General features: G+C 37.4%; 1 non-coding gene across 1 annotated transcript; it reads left to right on the top strand.

The window, feature by feature from the left end:
• Positions 1-12,519: 12,519 nt before the first annotated feature.
• Positions 12,520-12,626, top strand: LOC112768385 (small nucleolar RNA R71). The gene has a single exon (XR_003185820.1). It is a non-coding gene; the product is annotated as a small nucleolar RNA R71 (small nucleolar RNA).
• Positions 12,627-12,829: the final 203 nt, after the last annotated feature.

The following is a 12,829-nucleotide window of genomic DNA, read 5'->3' as shown; positions in this document are numbered from 1 at the left end:
TAGTTATTAATTTAACAAATATACGAAAATAAAAAATATTGTGTTTTCTCGGATTTTATCATAATACAAAGGAAAAAGTGAAATCGCTAAAGGCAGCTTGTCTAAACTTCTTAAATAAGTTCTTTTGAAAAATGGGTTTAAAATATAAGGATTTTTATCAGTAATAACTTTTAAATAAGTTATTTTGTGTTTAAAAAGTTATTATAGAAGTACTTATTTTAAAGTTCTGTATTAAATAAGAGTGATAAAATAACTTTTAAAAATAGGAGAAGTGATATTTTTTAACTTTTTTAAAAGCTCTTAAATAACTTTTTTAAAAATTTAAAAGTTTATCTAAAAAATTGTACCAAACACTATTAATGTAACTTTTTATAAATAAAAAAAAAAAGTGCTTTTAGAGTTCCAAACGGATCTTAAGTGCAATTTTTGTTTTTTATTTCTTAAATTAAAAGAAAATTAAAATTGCTAGTAGAAATTTTTGTTTTTTCTTAAAAAGTAAAAGTGAAATTGTTACAGGATATTTTTTGTTTTTATTTAAATTAAAAAATAAAACCGTTAAGTAAGATTTTTGTTTTTTTAAGTGAAATTATAAAAGTGAAATTGTTAGGTGCAATTACTTTATTTTTTAAATAATAAAATAAATTGTTAAAAGTAATTCTGTATTGCACCACACGCTTGTAAAATTCTAAAATGCACCATTTTTTAGTAAAATACTATATTTACTATCATAAAAAAATAATTTGAGTATTAATTTATCAATTGGTCTAATTTGCCACCCATGATATTTCAAGCAAGGAAAAAAATTGCAATGGATTATTAATACATGTGGGTAACTTTCTATAGATATTACATGTGGGTAATTAGGATATGTATATGGGTCTTTGTGTAATCATTTACGATTAAGAAAGGCTACATTTCACTATGTTAAAGATAAAGTTGTTAAGAAGTTACAGCAGTGGAAAATATCACTATTGTCGGCCAGCGACAAGAAAGTTCTCATAAAAGCATTGGCGACTGCTATACCTATATACACTCTCGCCTGTTTCAAACTCCCAAATAATTTAACTGAAGAAATTCATAGAATGATTATGCAGACAACAAAGATCAGAAAAGAAGATGCAATGGGTGAGCTGGAATATCATATGCTGACCTAAGAATCAAGGCGATTTGAATTTTAGGGATCTTAGAGCTTTCAACATGGTTATGCTAGGTAAGGAGGGTTAGAGGTTACTGACCAAACACAATCCTCTAATACACAGAGTTTATAAGAGTAAATATTTCAGATACTCAAGTTTTCAGAGAACTAAAATTCGAGTAGATCCCTCTTTGGGATGGAGAAGTCTTTTGGAGGGCAGAAAAAGGGTGAAAAAAGGTTTATTTTGGAAGATAGGGGTGAAAAATAAGGTTCGGTTGTTGGAAGACAGATGGATAAAGAATTTTTTTCTGCTGAGCACACTCATTAAGGATTCCAACAACATACAAGTGCAGTGGGTAGAGCAACTTATGATAGATCATAGAGCATGGAATTAACAAACAATCACAGAACAGTTCAACCAGAAATAGCACATGCAATCTTACATATAGAGATACAGGAAGAAGAAGACATACCGACCTAGATTCTGGAGAAAAGAGGTAATTATTCAGTGGCATCCGGATATAGGGTTGCAGATCAATTTTATCATCTGCCGCTTGAGCATCTACGGGAACAATGTCGCATGAAAACAATGTGGAACTCAATTTGGGACTTAAAAATCCAGCCAAAAATTAGAGTTTTCTCATGACGAATTATGCACCACAACTAGTGAACCAAGGACTCCATGAAAGATTACCTAGAGTTTCCCCAACCTGCCTAAGATGCGGCCAACATGAGGAATCAACAAAACACTACCTCTTGCTTTGTGCGCAGTCAACAGCAGTATTGCAGAGCTCCGGAATTTAAATTTCGTGTACACCTGATGACGTCGAGATGTGGAAGTGGTGGATTAAGTTCATGGGGGAGTTGAAGAAGAGAAGAGATGGAAAAAAAGCAAATACGGTTAGCTTCCCACCTCATGTGGCAACTTTGGAAGGCGCAAAATTCATTAATCTTCAAAGGACAGTCCTCAGACCATTAGCAAATTCTGCATGCTGCTCGTAAACAAGAGGAGGAGTGCTCGACGATCTTGAGAAGATGAACCAGAGATTTCTTTTAGTGTTTCTCATTTTCCTTTTCTTACAAGTGGTATCCTGATGTCTTATTTGCGGAATCCCATCTTTAATCATGTATGGTGATCCATAGTGGTCTCAAATATTTTTATTTCACATAATAAAATTCTTAACTTTGAAAAAATTGATTATTAATACATAATAAAACTTTGAGAAAAGAAAATAGGCAAAGGCAAACAATGAACTCCTGCGTATATTTTTTTATGATTCTTTACAATGAATAAAACTATATACATGGCGGTAACAACAAAATCTATACAAATCTATACATTCATGAAAAGATTATATCATCCGGCAAATGGGGTGAGTCACGATAACTGAATTTATTTCTAAAAGAACAAAAGGTAAACAACAAAATAGTATAGAAGAAGTGATGCATCAACTGGTCATTGTTGTTAGATTTAACCATTGTGTGAGTTTATTGGAGGCCATTTTTTTCCTATTGTGAGCTAAAGAAGTAAAATGATTTAATACATCTCCATAAACTAGAGGATAGATGATGTCCAAAACACCAAGTTTGGAGAGATTGAGATGGAAGGGATGAGAAGATGGTGGCTTTGTGAAGATGTTAGCCAATTATCGTAAAGAAGAGACATGGAGAACTTTCATCACTCTAGCATAAGGCTTTTGATGGGCTAAGTGACAGTCAACATCTAAATGTTTGGTTCACTCACAAAAAAGAATTTACCACAATATGGAAAGTGCTCAAGTTGTCGCAATAAAACATCAAACACCATTCAATGAGACTGTAAAGGAATTACAACATATTAATCATCCATTCAAGTTTACAAGCAGTTCTTGCAAGAGCCCAATATTCAGCTTCAATAGATGAGCAGACAATGATGGTTTGTTTCTTAGTCTTCCAAGAAACCAAATATTTTCTTAGAAAAAAAACAATATCCGTTTAATGATTGGCGATGTCCAAGCATACTACCGCTAAAGCTAACAATTTGAAATGTTGAGTGTCTTGAGAAAAAAGACCCCTTTTCCTGAACTAGCCTTCAAATAACGTAGTACACAAGTTGCAGTTTGAAAGTGTGCTTGAGTACATGATATTTGGCATTGTAGTAGTTAAGTAGATGAGGCCAACCAGGCATCGATAAAGAAAAGGAGTAGTGAGAAAAAGGGCTATTTTCATGGTATAATTTAGTGGCATTGTCCATGGAGGTAAAGGTAGGCTTGGCACTGATAAACCACTATTTTATGGTTTATTTTGTATTGAATTGAGTGGTTTTTATCAACTTTTCTCACACTTATTCGTGTAAATTGCATATTTTTAAGTTTCTTTCCTAATTTTGTGCTATGATTGAAAACATGCTTTCCAGGCCTTTAAATTACTAATTTTTAATCCTCTTTTATTACCATTCGATGCTGTGAGATGTGCGTTAAGTGATTTTAGGTTTTATAGGACAGGAATGGCATAAAGGATGGAGAGGAAGCATGCAAAACTAGAAGGAACACAAAGAACTGAAAATTTGAGAAGCTGATGTCGACGCGTGCGCATGGATGACGCGTACGCGTGACAAGCGTCACATGCTGTAATAAACCATTATTTTATGATTTATATTGTATTTAATTGAGTGGTTTTATCAAGTCTTTACCCACTTATTCATATGATTAGCATGATTTTATAATTCCTTCCTTGTATTGTTTATGGTTGAAAACTTGCTTCCTAAAAACCTTAAATTAGTACCTTTTAATTATCCTTTATCCGATTCGATGCCGTGACCCGTGTGTTAAGTGTTTCAGGCCTCATAGGGCAGGAATGGCTTAGAGAATGGAGAGGAAGCTTGCAAAAATGGAAGGAACACAAGAAACTAAGGAGATGACCAGCGAACACTAACGTGAGCGCGTGCCCCACGCGAACGCGCGGAATGAAGAAAATCGCAGCAATGCGAGCGCGTGCCTGACGCGTACACGTGGATTGAAGTCTGCACGAATGACGCGAACGTGTGGACGACGCGAACGCGTGACAAGGAAAATCACTGAATGACGCGAACGCATGGACGACGCGTACGCGTGACCTATGCGATCTGCAAAAATAACAGAAGGCACTGGGGCGATTTTGGGCCGTATTTTAACCCAGTTTTTGGCCCAGAAACATAGATAAAAGCGAGGGAACATGAAGAGACTCAATACGCTTTGACACACCCATAGGCATCCACACACATTGAGATACATTGATATTAGGATTACTTTTAGTTTTAGATCTGAATCTAGATTCGCTTACATTGATAGTTTATGCTTTTGCTTTAGATTTTGGATGTTGAAGAATCATCACCTCCGTCGAAGTTATTACTTTAGTTTGTTTCCTTATTCCTTTACTCTTTTCAGTTGATCATTGACCCTATTCAAATAAGTATGTTGCATTTTGGATTTATTAATACATAGAATTGCTTTTACTTTTAATTAATTTTAAATTTCTATTTTATTTTATTTGATTTGATTTTATTTGATTATGTCTTCTTATATTTTTATGAATATTAAATCCATGTCAATGGAGTAGATTTTCTACTTGACATGGGGGTTGATTAAGAGGAGACACTTGAGTCGGAATACTCAAGTGCTTAGTTAAATTGGACATCGTTGGCTAATTCTGTATCTACTAACGCTAGACTTTCCCAAAGGAGAGGATTAGAAATTGCGGATAAAAGTTAGTTCAATCATTTGACCTCCCTTTATTTATTAAGGGTTAACTAAGTGAAAACAACAACCTCTTTACACTACCCTTGAGAAGATTCCAACAAGGATAGAACTTCCAATTAATCAATTCCCCAGTCAAGGCTTTTTATATTAATAATAGTTCTTAGTTTTATTGCTTTAATTTACGATTATTTTAATTACTCATTATCCAACTCAAACCTTCGGAAAAATTTCTGATTAATAAATTAGCACTCTTTCCTGCAACTCGTTGAGAGACGACCTGGGACTCATACTCCCAGTATTTTTAATTCTAATTTTTGTGACAACCCTTTTTAAATTGAGAAGGCGGATCTTAGCTGGTTGAGAACTGTACTTGCAATATATTCCGTATTTTGATTTCTTAACTGGTAAATTTCCACCACCCATCATGCTGCAATTAACACAAAATGTTGGGGGCAATTTCTGGGCTGCTTTTGACCCAGTTTTAGGCCCGAAAATAAAGACAAGAGGCTGCAAAGTGGAGCTGGGAGGGATCAATTGCATCATTCATTCATTCACACACTTTATTTTTTAGATGTAAAATTCTAGAGAGAAAGGCTCTCTCCTCTTTCTAGGTTTAGGGTTTCTTCTTTCAATTTCTCCTTAGGTTTAGGTTTCAATCTTATTTTAATTTATTTTTCTCTTACTTCTATTTATTCTAGAAATTTAGTTATTTACTTCTCTCATTGATTCCTTTATTTTGTCCATTTAATTTATGAACTCTTGTGTTACTTTCAATTTCCTTTTTAATGCAATTTTATGTTTCCATGTCTTTTTTTATGTTTGCCTTGGTTTCTCTTATTACTTTCTTGCTTGTGTTAGTTATGGCTTTTATTAATTCTTGCATTTTATGATGTTTCTCTTTATTGCATTCTATGTGTTTGATGAAATGTCTCTTTTAGCTATAGAGTAGATTTTTCTATTCTTGGCTTGGGTTGGTAACTTGGGTGACCTTGAGTTGCTAATGCCCAAGTGATTGATGGTTGATGTCCATTGACACTAGCTTTCACTAATTCGATTAGTGAGTGGCTAGGACTTATGGATTAAGATTGATGAAGCTCATTTGACCTTCCTTCAATTGTTAGAGGATGAATAAATGAGATTGATCCCTACAACTATCATATTGTGGTTAGTGATAACGAAAATATCCTTAACCATTAACCCTTGCCAAGACCTTTTTACCATTTGTGTTTTCTTTACTTTCTTGCTATTTACATTTCTTGTTCCTTATTTCAAAACCCCAAAAAGAAGTACATCATAACCAATAATAAACACACTTCCCTATAATTTCTTAAGAGACGACCCGAGATTTAAATACTTCAGCTATTTTATTGGTTTTGTATTTGTGACAAACAATTTAAATGTTGATTGAGGTTTAATTGTCGGTTTAGATCTATAATTGCAACGAAGTTATTTTGAGAAATTCTTTACCGTCATTTTTCCTCCACCAAGTTTTTGGCGCCGTTGCTGGGGACTTGCAAACGTGTGCCTTATTATTGGTTATTGTGAATATTGTGAATATATTTGCCTTTTGTTTCTTTGTTAGTTATTGCTAGTTTTAGGAGTTTAATTTCATTATTTCTTGTTATTTTTTATTTTTATTTTCTCTTGTTACTATGAATTCTCACCACTTTGGCTATGAGTTTGGTTACAATAATGTTGTAGGGAATGGAAGCTACAATGAGAACATGCATCAAGGATGGAACAATCAAAGGTGGGAAGAGCCTCAAACTTATGGACAACCTTCATGGCAACAACCCTCTCCAACATACTATGAGCAAGAGCCATTCCAAGATGCATATCAATCTGATGGAGATGGTGGACCTCCCTATGATTATCAACAACCACCACCATATGCCTATGAACATTCTCCTCAATATAGCCCTCAACCATACTCACAAGCCTCATCCTACCAAACACTTCCATATGACCCCAATCCATATCTCCCATACCAACCACCATATGAGCCCTGTGAACAAGCACCCATTGAACCACTGCACCAACATCATTACCCTTACAACCTTTCTTTTCCCTTCAACCAAGCTCCTATGGATGATACACTTGGTGTCATTTGGTGCACGAAATTGTGATGTCCAGGCTCAAACAATCCCTGGCAACGTGAGCAACTTGGTACGCGTAATCGTGATTACACTTTAATTATGTAAAATTCATGGCTCTTTCTTTCCCTGGCAATGGCGCCAAGAACATGGTGCCAATACCATGGTTCACAACTTCGATACAACTAACCAGCAAGTGCACTGGGTCGTCCAAATAATACCTTACGTGAGTAAGGGTCGAATCCCACGGAGATTGTTGGTATGAAGCAAGCTATGGTCACCTTGCAAATCTCAGTTAGGCAGATATAAATTGATAATGGTGTTTTCGAATAATAAATAATAGAATAGGGATAAAAGTACTTATGTAAATCATTGGTAGGAATTTCAGATAAGCGAATGGAGATGCTTTCGTTCCTCTGAACCTCTGCTTTCCTGCTATCTTCATCCAGTCAGTCTTACCCCTTTCCATGGCTGGCTTTATGCAAGGGCATCACCGTTGTCAGTGGCTACATCCCCTCCTCTCAGTGAAAAATATGCTCACATGCTCTGTCACAGCACGGCTAATCATCTGTCGGTTCTCGATCATGCTGGAATAGGATTCACCCTCCTTTTGCGTTTGTCACTAACGCCCAGCACTCGCGAGTTTGAAGCTCGTCACAGTCATTCAATCATTGAATCCTACTCGGAATACCACAGACAAGGTTTAGACTTTCCGGATTCTCTTGAATGCCTCCATCATTCTAGCTTACGCCACGAAGATTCTGATTAAGAGATCTAAGAGATACTCATTCAGTCGAAGGTAGAACGGAAGTGGTTGTCAGGCACGCGTTCATAGGGAATGATGATGATTGTCACGTTCATCACATTCAGATTGAAGTACGAATGAATATCTTAGAAGCAAAATAAGAAGAATTGAATAGAAAACAGTAGTACTTTGCATTAATCTTTGAGGAACAGCAGAGCTCCACACCTTAATCTATGGAGTGTAGAAACTCTACCGTGAAAATACATAAGTGAAAGGTCCAGGCATGGCCGAGATGGCCAGCCCCCAAAACGTGATCTAAGATAGCATACAACTGATCAAAGATGTCTAATACAATAGTAAAAGGTCCTATTTATAATAAACTAGTCACTAGGGTTTACAGAAATAAGTAATTGATGCATAAATCCACTTCTGGGGCCCACTTGGTGTGTGTTTGGGCTGAGCTTGAGTGCTGCACGTGTAGAGGTCCTTCTTGGAGTTGAACGCCAATTTTTCTGCCAGTTTGGGCGTTCAACTCTGGTTTTGGCTCCTTTTCTGGCGCTGGACGCCAGATTTGGGCAGAAAGCTGGCGTTGAACGCCTGTTTACGTCATCTATTCTTGGCCAAAGTATAAACTATTATATATTGCTAGAAAGTCCTGGATGTCTACTTTCCAACGCAATTGGAAGCGCGCCATTTAAAGTTCTGTAGCTCCAGAAAATCCACTTTGAGTGCAGGGAGGTCAGAATCCAACAGCATCAGCAGTCCTTCTTCAACCTCTGAATCTGATTTCTGCTCAAGTCCCTCAATTTCAGCCAGAAAATATCTGAAATCACAGAAAAACACACAATCTCATAGTAAAGTCCAGAAATGTGAATTTAACATAAAAACTAATGAAAACATCCCTAAAAGTAACTAGATCCTACTAAAAACAATGTCAAAAAGCGTATAAATTATCCGCTCATCACAACACCAAACTTAAATTATTGCTTGTCCCCAAGCAACTGAAAATCAAATAGGATAAAAAGAAGAGAATATACTATAAATTCCAAACTATCAATGAAACATAGCTGCAATCATATGAGCGGGACTTATAGCTTTTTGCCTCTTGAATAGTTTTGGCATCTCACTTCATCCATTGAAGTTCAGAATGATTGGCATCTATAGGAACTCAGAGTTCAGATAGTGTTATTGACTCTCCTAGTTCAGTATGATGATTCTTGAACACAGCTTCTTTATGAGTCTTGGTCGTGGCCCTAAGCACTTTGTTTTCCAGTATTACCACCGGATACATAAATGCCACAGACACATAACTGGGTGAACCTTTTCAGATTGTGACTCAGCTTTGCTAAAGTCCCCAATTAGAGGTGTCCAGGGTTCTTAAGCACACTCTTTTTTTTTTGCTTTGGACCTTGACTTTAACCGCTCAGTCTCAAGTTTTCACTTGACACCTACACGCCACAAGCACATGGTTAGGGACAGCTTGGTTTAGCCGCTTAGACCAGGATTTTATTCCTTTAGGCCCTCCTATCCACTGATGCTCAAAGCCTTGGGATCCTTTTTATTTGCCCTTGCCTTTTGGTTTTAAGGGTTATTGGCTTTTTGCTCTTGCCTCTTGGTTTTAAAAGCTTTGGCTTTTTCTGCTTGCTTTTTCTTTTTTTTCTATTTTTTTTGCCTATATTTTTTTTTTCTACAAGCTTTGTTCTTTGCTGCTTTTTCTTGCTTCAAGAATCATTTTTATGATTTTTTAGATTATCAAATAACATGTCTCCTAGTCATCATTCTTTCAAGAGCCAACATATTTAACATTCTTAAACAACAACTTCAAAAGACATATGCACTGTTCAAGCATACATTCAGAAAACAAGAAGCATTGTCACCACATCAATATAATTAAGCTAAGTTCAAGGATAAATTCGAAACTCATGTACTTCTTGTTCTTTTAAATTAAAACATTTTTCATTTAAGAGAGGTGATGGATTCATAGGACATTCATAACTTTAAGACAAAGTTACTAACTACTAATGATCATGTAATGAAGACACAAACATGGATAAGCACATAGCATAGAAAACGAAAAACAGAAGAAATAAGAACAAGGAATGAATCCACCTTAGTGATGGTGGCGTTTCCTTCTTGAGGAACCAATGATGTCCTTGAGCTCTTCTATGTCTCTTCCTTGTCTTTGTTGCTCCTCCCTCATTGCCTTTTGATCTTCTCTTATTTCATGAAGCATGATGGAGTGCTCTTGATGTTCCACCCTTAGTTGCTTCCAATAATTGTGTGGAAGAAAATGTATCCCCTGAGGTATCTCAGGGATCTCTTGATTTGCAGTCAAATATTCTACCACTGAGCTATAGACCCTTGATGGAAGCTTTTGTCTTCCCTTTCCTCTTTCTAGAGGTTTCTCTAGCCTTAGGTGCCATCAATGGTTATGGAAAAAACAAAAAAAGCTATGCTTTTACTACACCAAACTTAGAATGTTGCTCGCCCTCGAGCAAAAGAAGAAAGAATGAAGAAGATATGGAGGAGATGGATGGGAGTGTGTATTCGGCCATATGGGTGGGATTGGGTGGGAGAGAGATGTTGAATTTTGAAGGTAGTGGGTGTATGGATGTGAGTGGTAAATGGAAAACAGAAGGGATGATCATGAATGGAAAGAGAGATGATGAGGTAGGTGGGGATCCTGTGGGGTCCATAGATCCTGAGGTGTCAAGGCATTTACATCCCTGCACCAATTTAGGCATGTAAAATGCCCTTGCACACAACTCTGGGCGTTCAGCGCCAGGTTGGTGCCCATTTTGGGTGTTCAACGCCCATTTGCTGCCATTTCTGGCGTTGAACGCCAGAACCATGCTTGTTCTGGGCGTTCAGCGCCAGGATGCTGCCCATTCTGGGCGTTCAGCGCCAGAACCATGCTCTGTTCTGGCGTTTGAACGCCAGACAGATGCTCCTCCAGGGTGTGATTTTTCTTCTGCTGTTTTTGATTCTGTTTTTGATTTTTTTGTTTGTTTTGTGACTCCACATGATCATGAACCTAATAAAACATGAAAATCAAAAACAAAATTAGATAAATAAACATTGGGTTGCCTCCCAACAAGCGCTTCTTTAATGTCAATAGCTTGACAGTGGGCTCTCATGGAGCCTCACGGATGTTCAGAGCATTGTTGAGACTCTCCAACACCAAACTTAGAGTTTGGATATGGGAGTTCAACACCAAACTTAGAGTTTGGTTGTGGCCTCCCAACACCAAACTTAGAGTTTGACTGTGGGGGCTTTGTTTGACTCTGCTTTGAGAGAAACTTTTTCTGCTTCCTCTCCATGGATGCAGAGAGAGATCCTTGAGTTGTAAACACAAGGTTGTCCTCATTCAATTGAAGGATCAATTCTCCTCTGTCCACATCAATCACAGCTCTTGCTGTGGCTAGGAAAGGTCTTCCTAGGATGATGGATTCATCCTCTTCCTTCCCAGTATCCAGGACTATGAAATCAGCAGGGATGTAAAGGTCTTCAACCTTTACTAACACGTCCCCTACTTGTCCATATGCCTGTTTTCTTGAATTTTCTGCCATCTCTAATGAGATTTTAGCAGCTTGCACCCCACAGATTCCCAGTTTCTCTATTACAGAGAGGGGCATGAGGTTTATCCCTGAACCAAGGTCACACAGGGCCTTAAAGATCATGGTGCTTATGGTACAAGGTATTATGAACTTTCCAGGATCCTGTCTCTTCTGAGGCAATGTCAGTTGATCCAGATCACTTAGTTCATTGATGAACAAGGGAGGTTCAACTTCCCAAGTATCAATGCCAAATAATTTGGCATTTAACTTCATGATTGCACCAAGGAACTTGGCAGTTTACTCTTCAGTAACATCCTCATTCTCTTCAGAAGAGGAATACTCATCAGAGCTCATGAAGGGCATAAGGAGGTTCAATGGAATCTATATGGTCTCTAGATGAGCCTCAGAGTCCTTTGGTTCCTCAGAGGGAAGCTCCTTATTGATCACTGGACGTCCCAGGAGGTCTTCCTCCTTGGGATTTGCGTCTTCCTCTCCCTCTTTGGGTTCGGCCATGGTGCTTATGTCAATGGCCTTGCACTCTCCTTTTGGATTCTCTTCTGTATTGCTTGGGAGAGTACTTGGAGGGATTTCAGTGATCCTTTTACTCAGCTGGCCCACTTGTGCTTCCAAATTTCTAATGGAAGACCTGGTTTCATTCATGAAACTCACAGTGGCCTTAGATAGATCAGAGACTAGATTTGCTAAATTAGAAGCATTTTGTTCAGAGTTCTCTGTCTTTTGCTGAGTGGATGATGGAAAAGGTTTATTATTGTTAAACCTGTTTCTTCCACCATTATTAAAGCCTTGTTGAGGCTTTTGATCCTTCCATAAGAAATTTGGATGATTTCTCCATGATGAGTTATAGGTGTTTCCATAAGGTTCACCTAAGTAATTTACCTCTGCTATTGCAAGGTTCTCAGGATCATAAGCTTCTTCTGCATAAGAAGCCTCTTGAGTACTGTTGGATGTAGCTTGCATTCCATGCAGACTCTGAGAGATCATATTGACTTGCTGAGTCAATATTTTATTCTGAGCCAATATGGCATTCAGAGTATCAACTTCAAGAACTCCCTTCTTTATAGGCGTCCCATTACTCACAGGATTCCTCTCAGAAGTGTACATGAACTGGTTATTAGCAACCATGTCAATGAGTTCTTGAGCTTCTGCAGGCGTTTTCTTTAGGTGAATGGATCCACCTGCAGAAGTATCCAATGACATCTATGATAACTCAGACAGACCATCATAGAATATATCCAGGATGGTCCATTCTGAAAGCATGTCAGAAGGACACTTTTTGGTCAACTGTTTGTATCTTTCCCAAGCTTCATAGAGGGATTCACCTTCTTTCTGTCTGAAGGTTTGAACATCCACTCTAATCTTGCTCAGCTTTTGAGGAGGAAAGAACTTGGCTAAGAAAGCCGTGACCAGCTTATCCCAAGAGTTCAGGCTGTCTTTGGGTTGAGAGTTCAACCACACTCTAGCTCTGTCTTTTACAGCAAAAGGGAAAAGCATGAGCCTGTAGACTTCAGGATCTACTCCATTAGTCTTAACAGTATCACATATCTGCAAGAATTCAGTTAAGA

The sequence above is a fragment of the Arachis hypogaea genome, chromosome 17 (genome assembly GCF_003086295.3).
Source record: "Arachis hypogaea cultivar Tifrunner chromosome 17, arahy.Tifrunner.gnm2.J5K5, whole genome shotgun sequence".
Lineage (NCBI taxonomy): Eukaryota > Viridiplantae > Streptophyta > Magnoliopsida > Fabales > Fabaceae > Arachis > Arachis hypogaea.
Note: the sequence above shows the minus strand (reverse complement) of the source record. Positions and strands in the feature narration are given on the sequence as shown.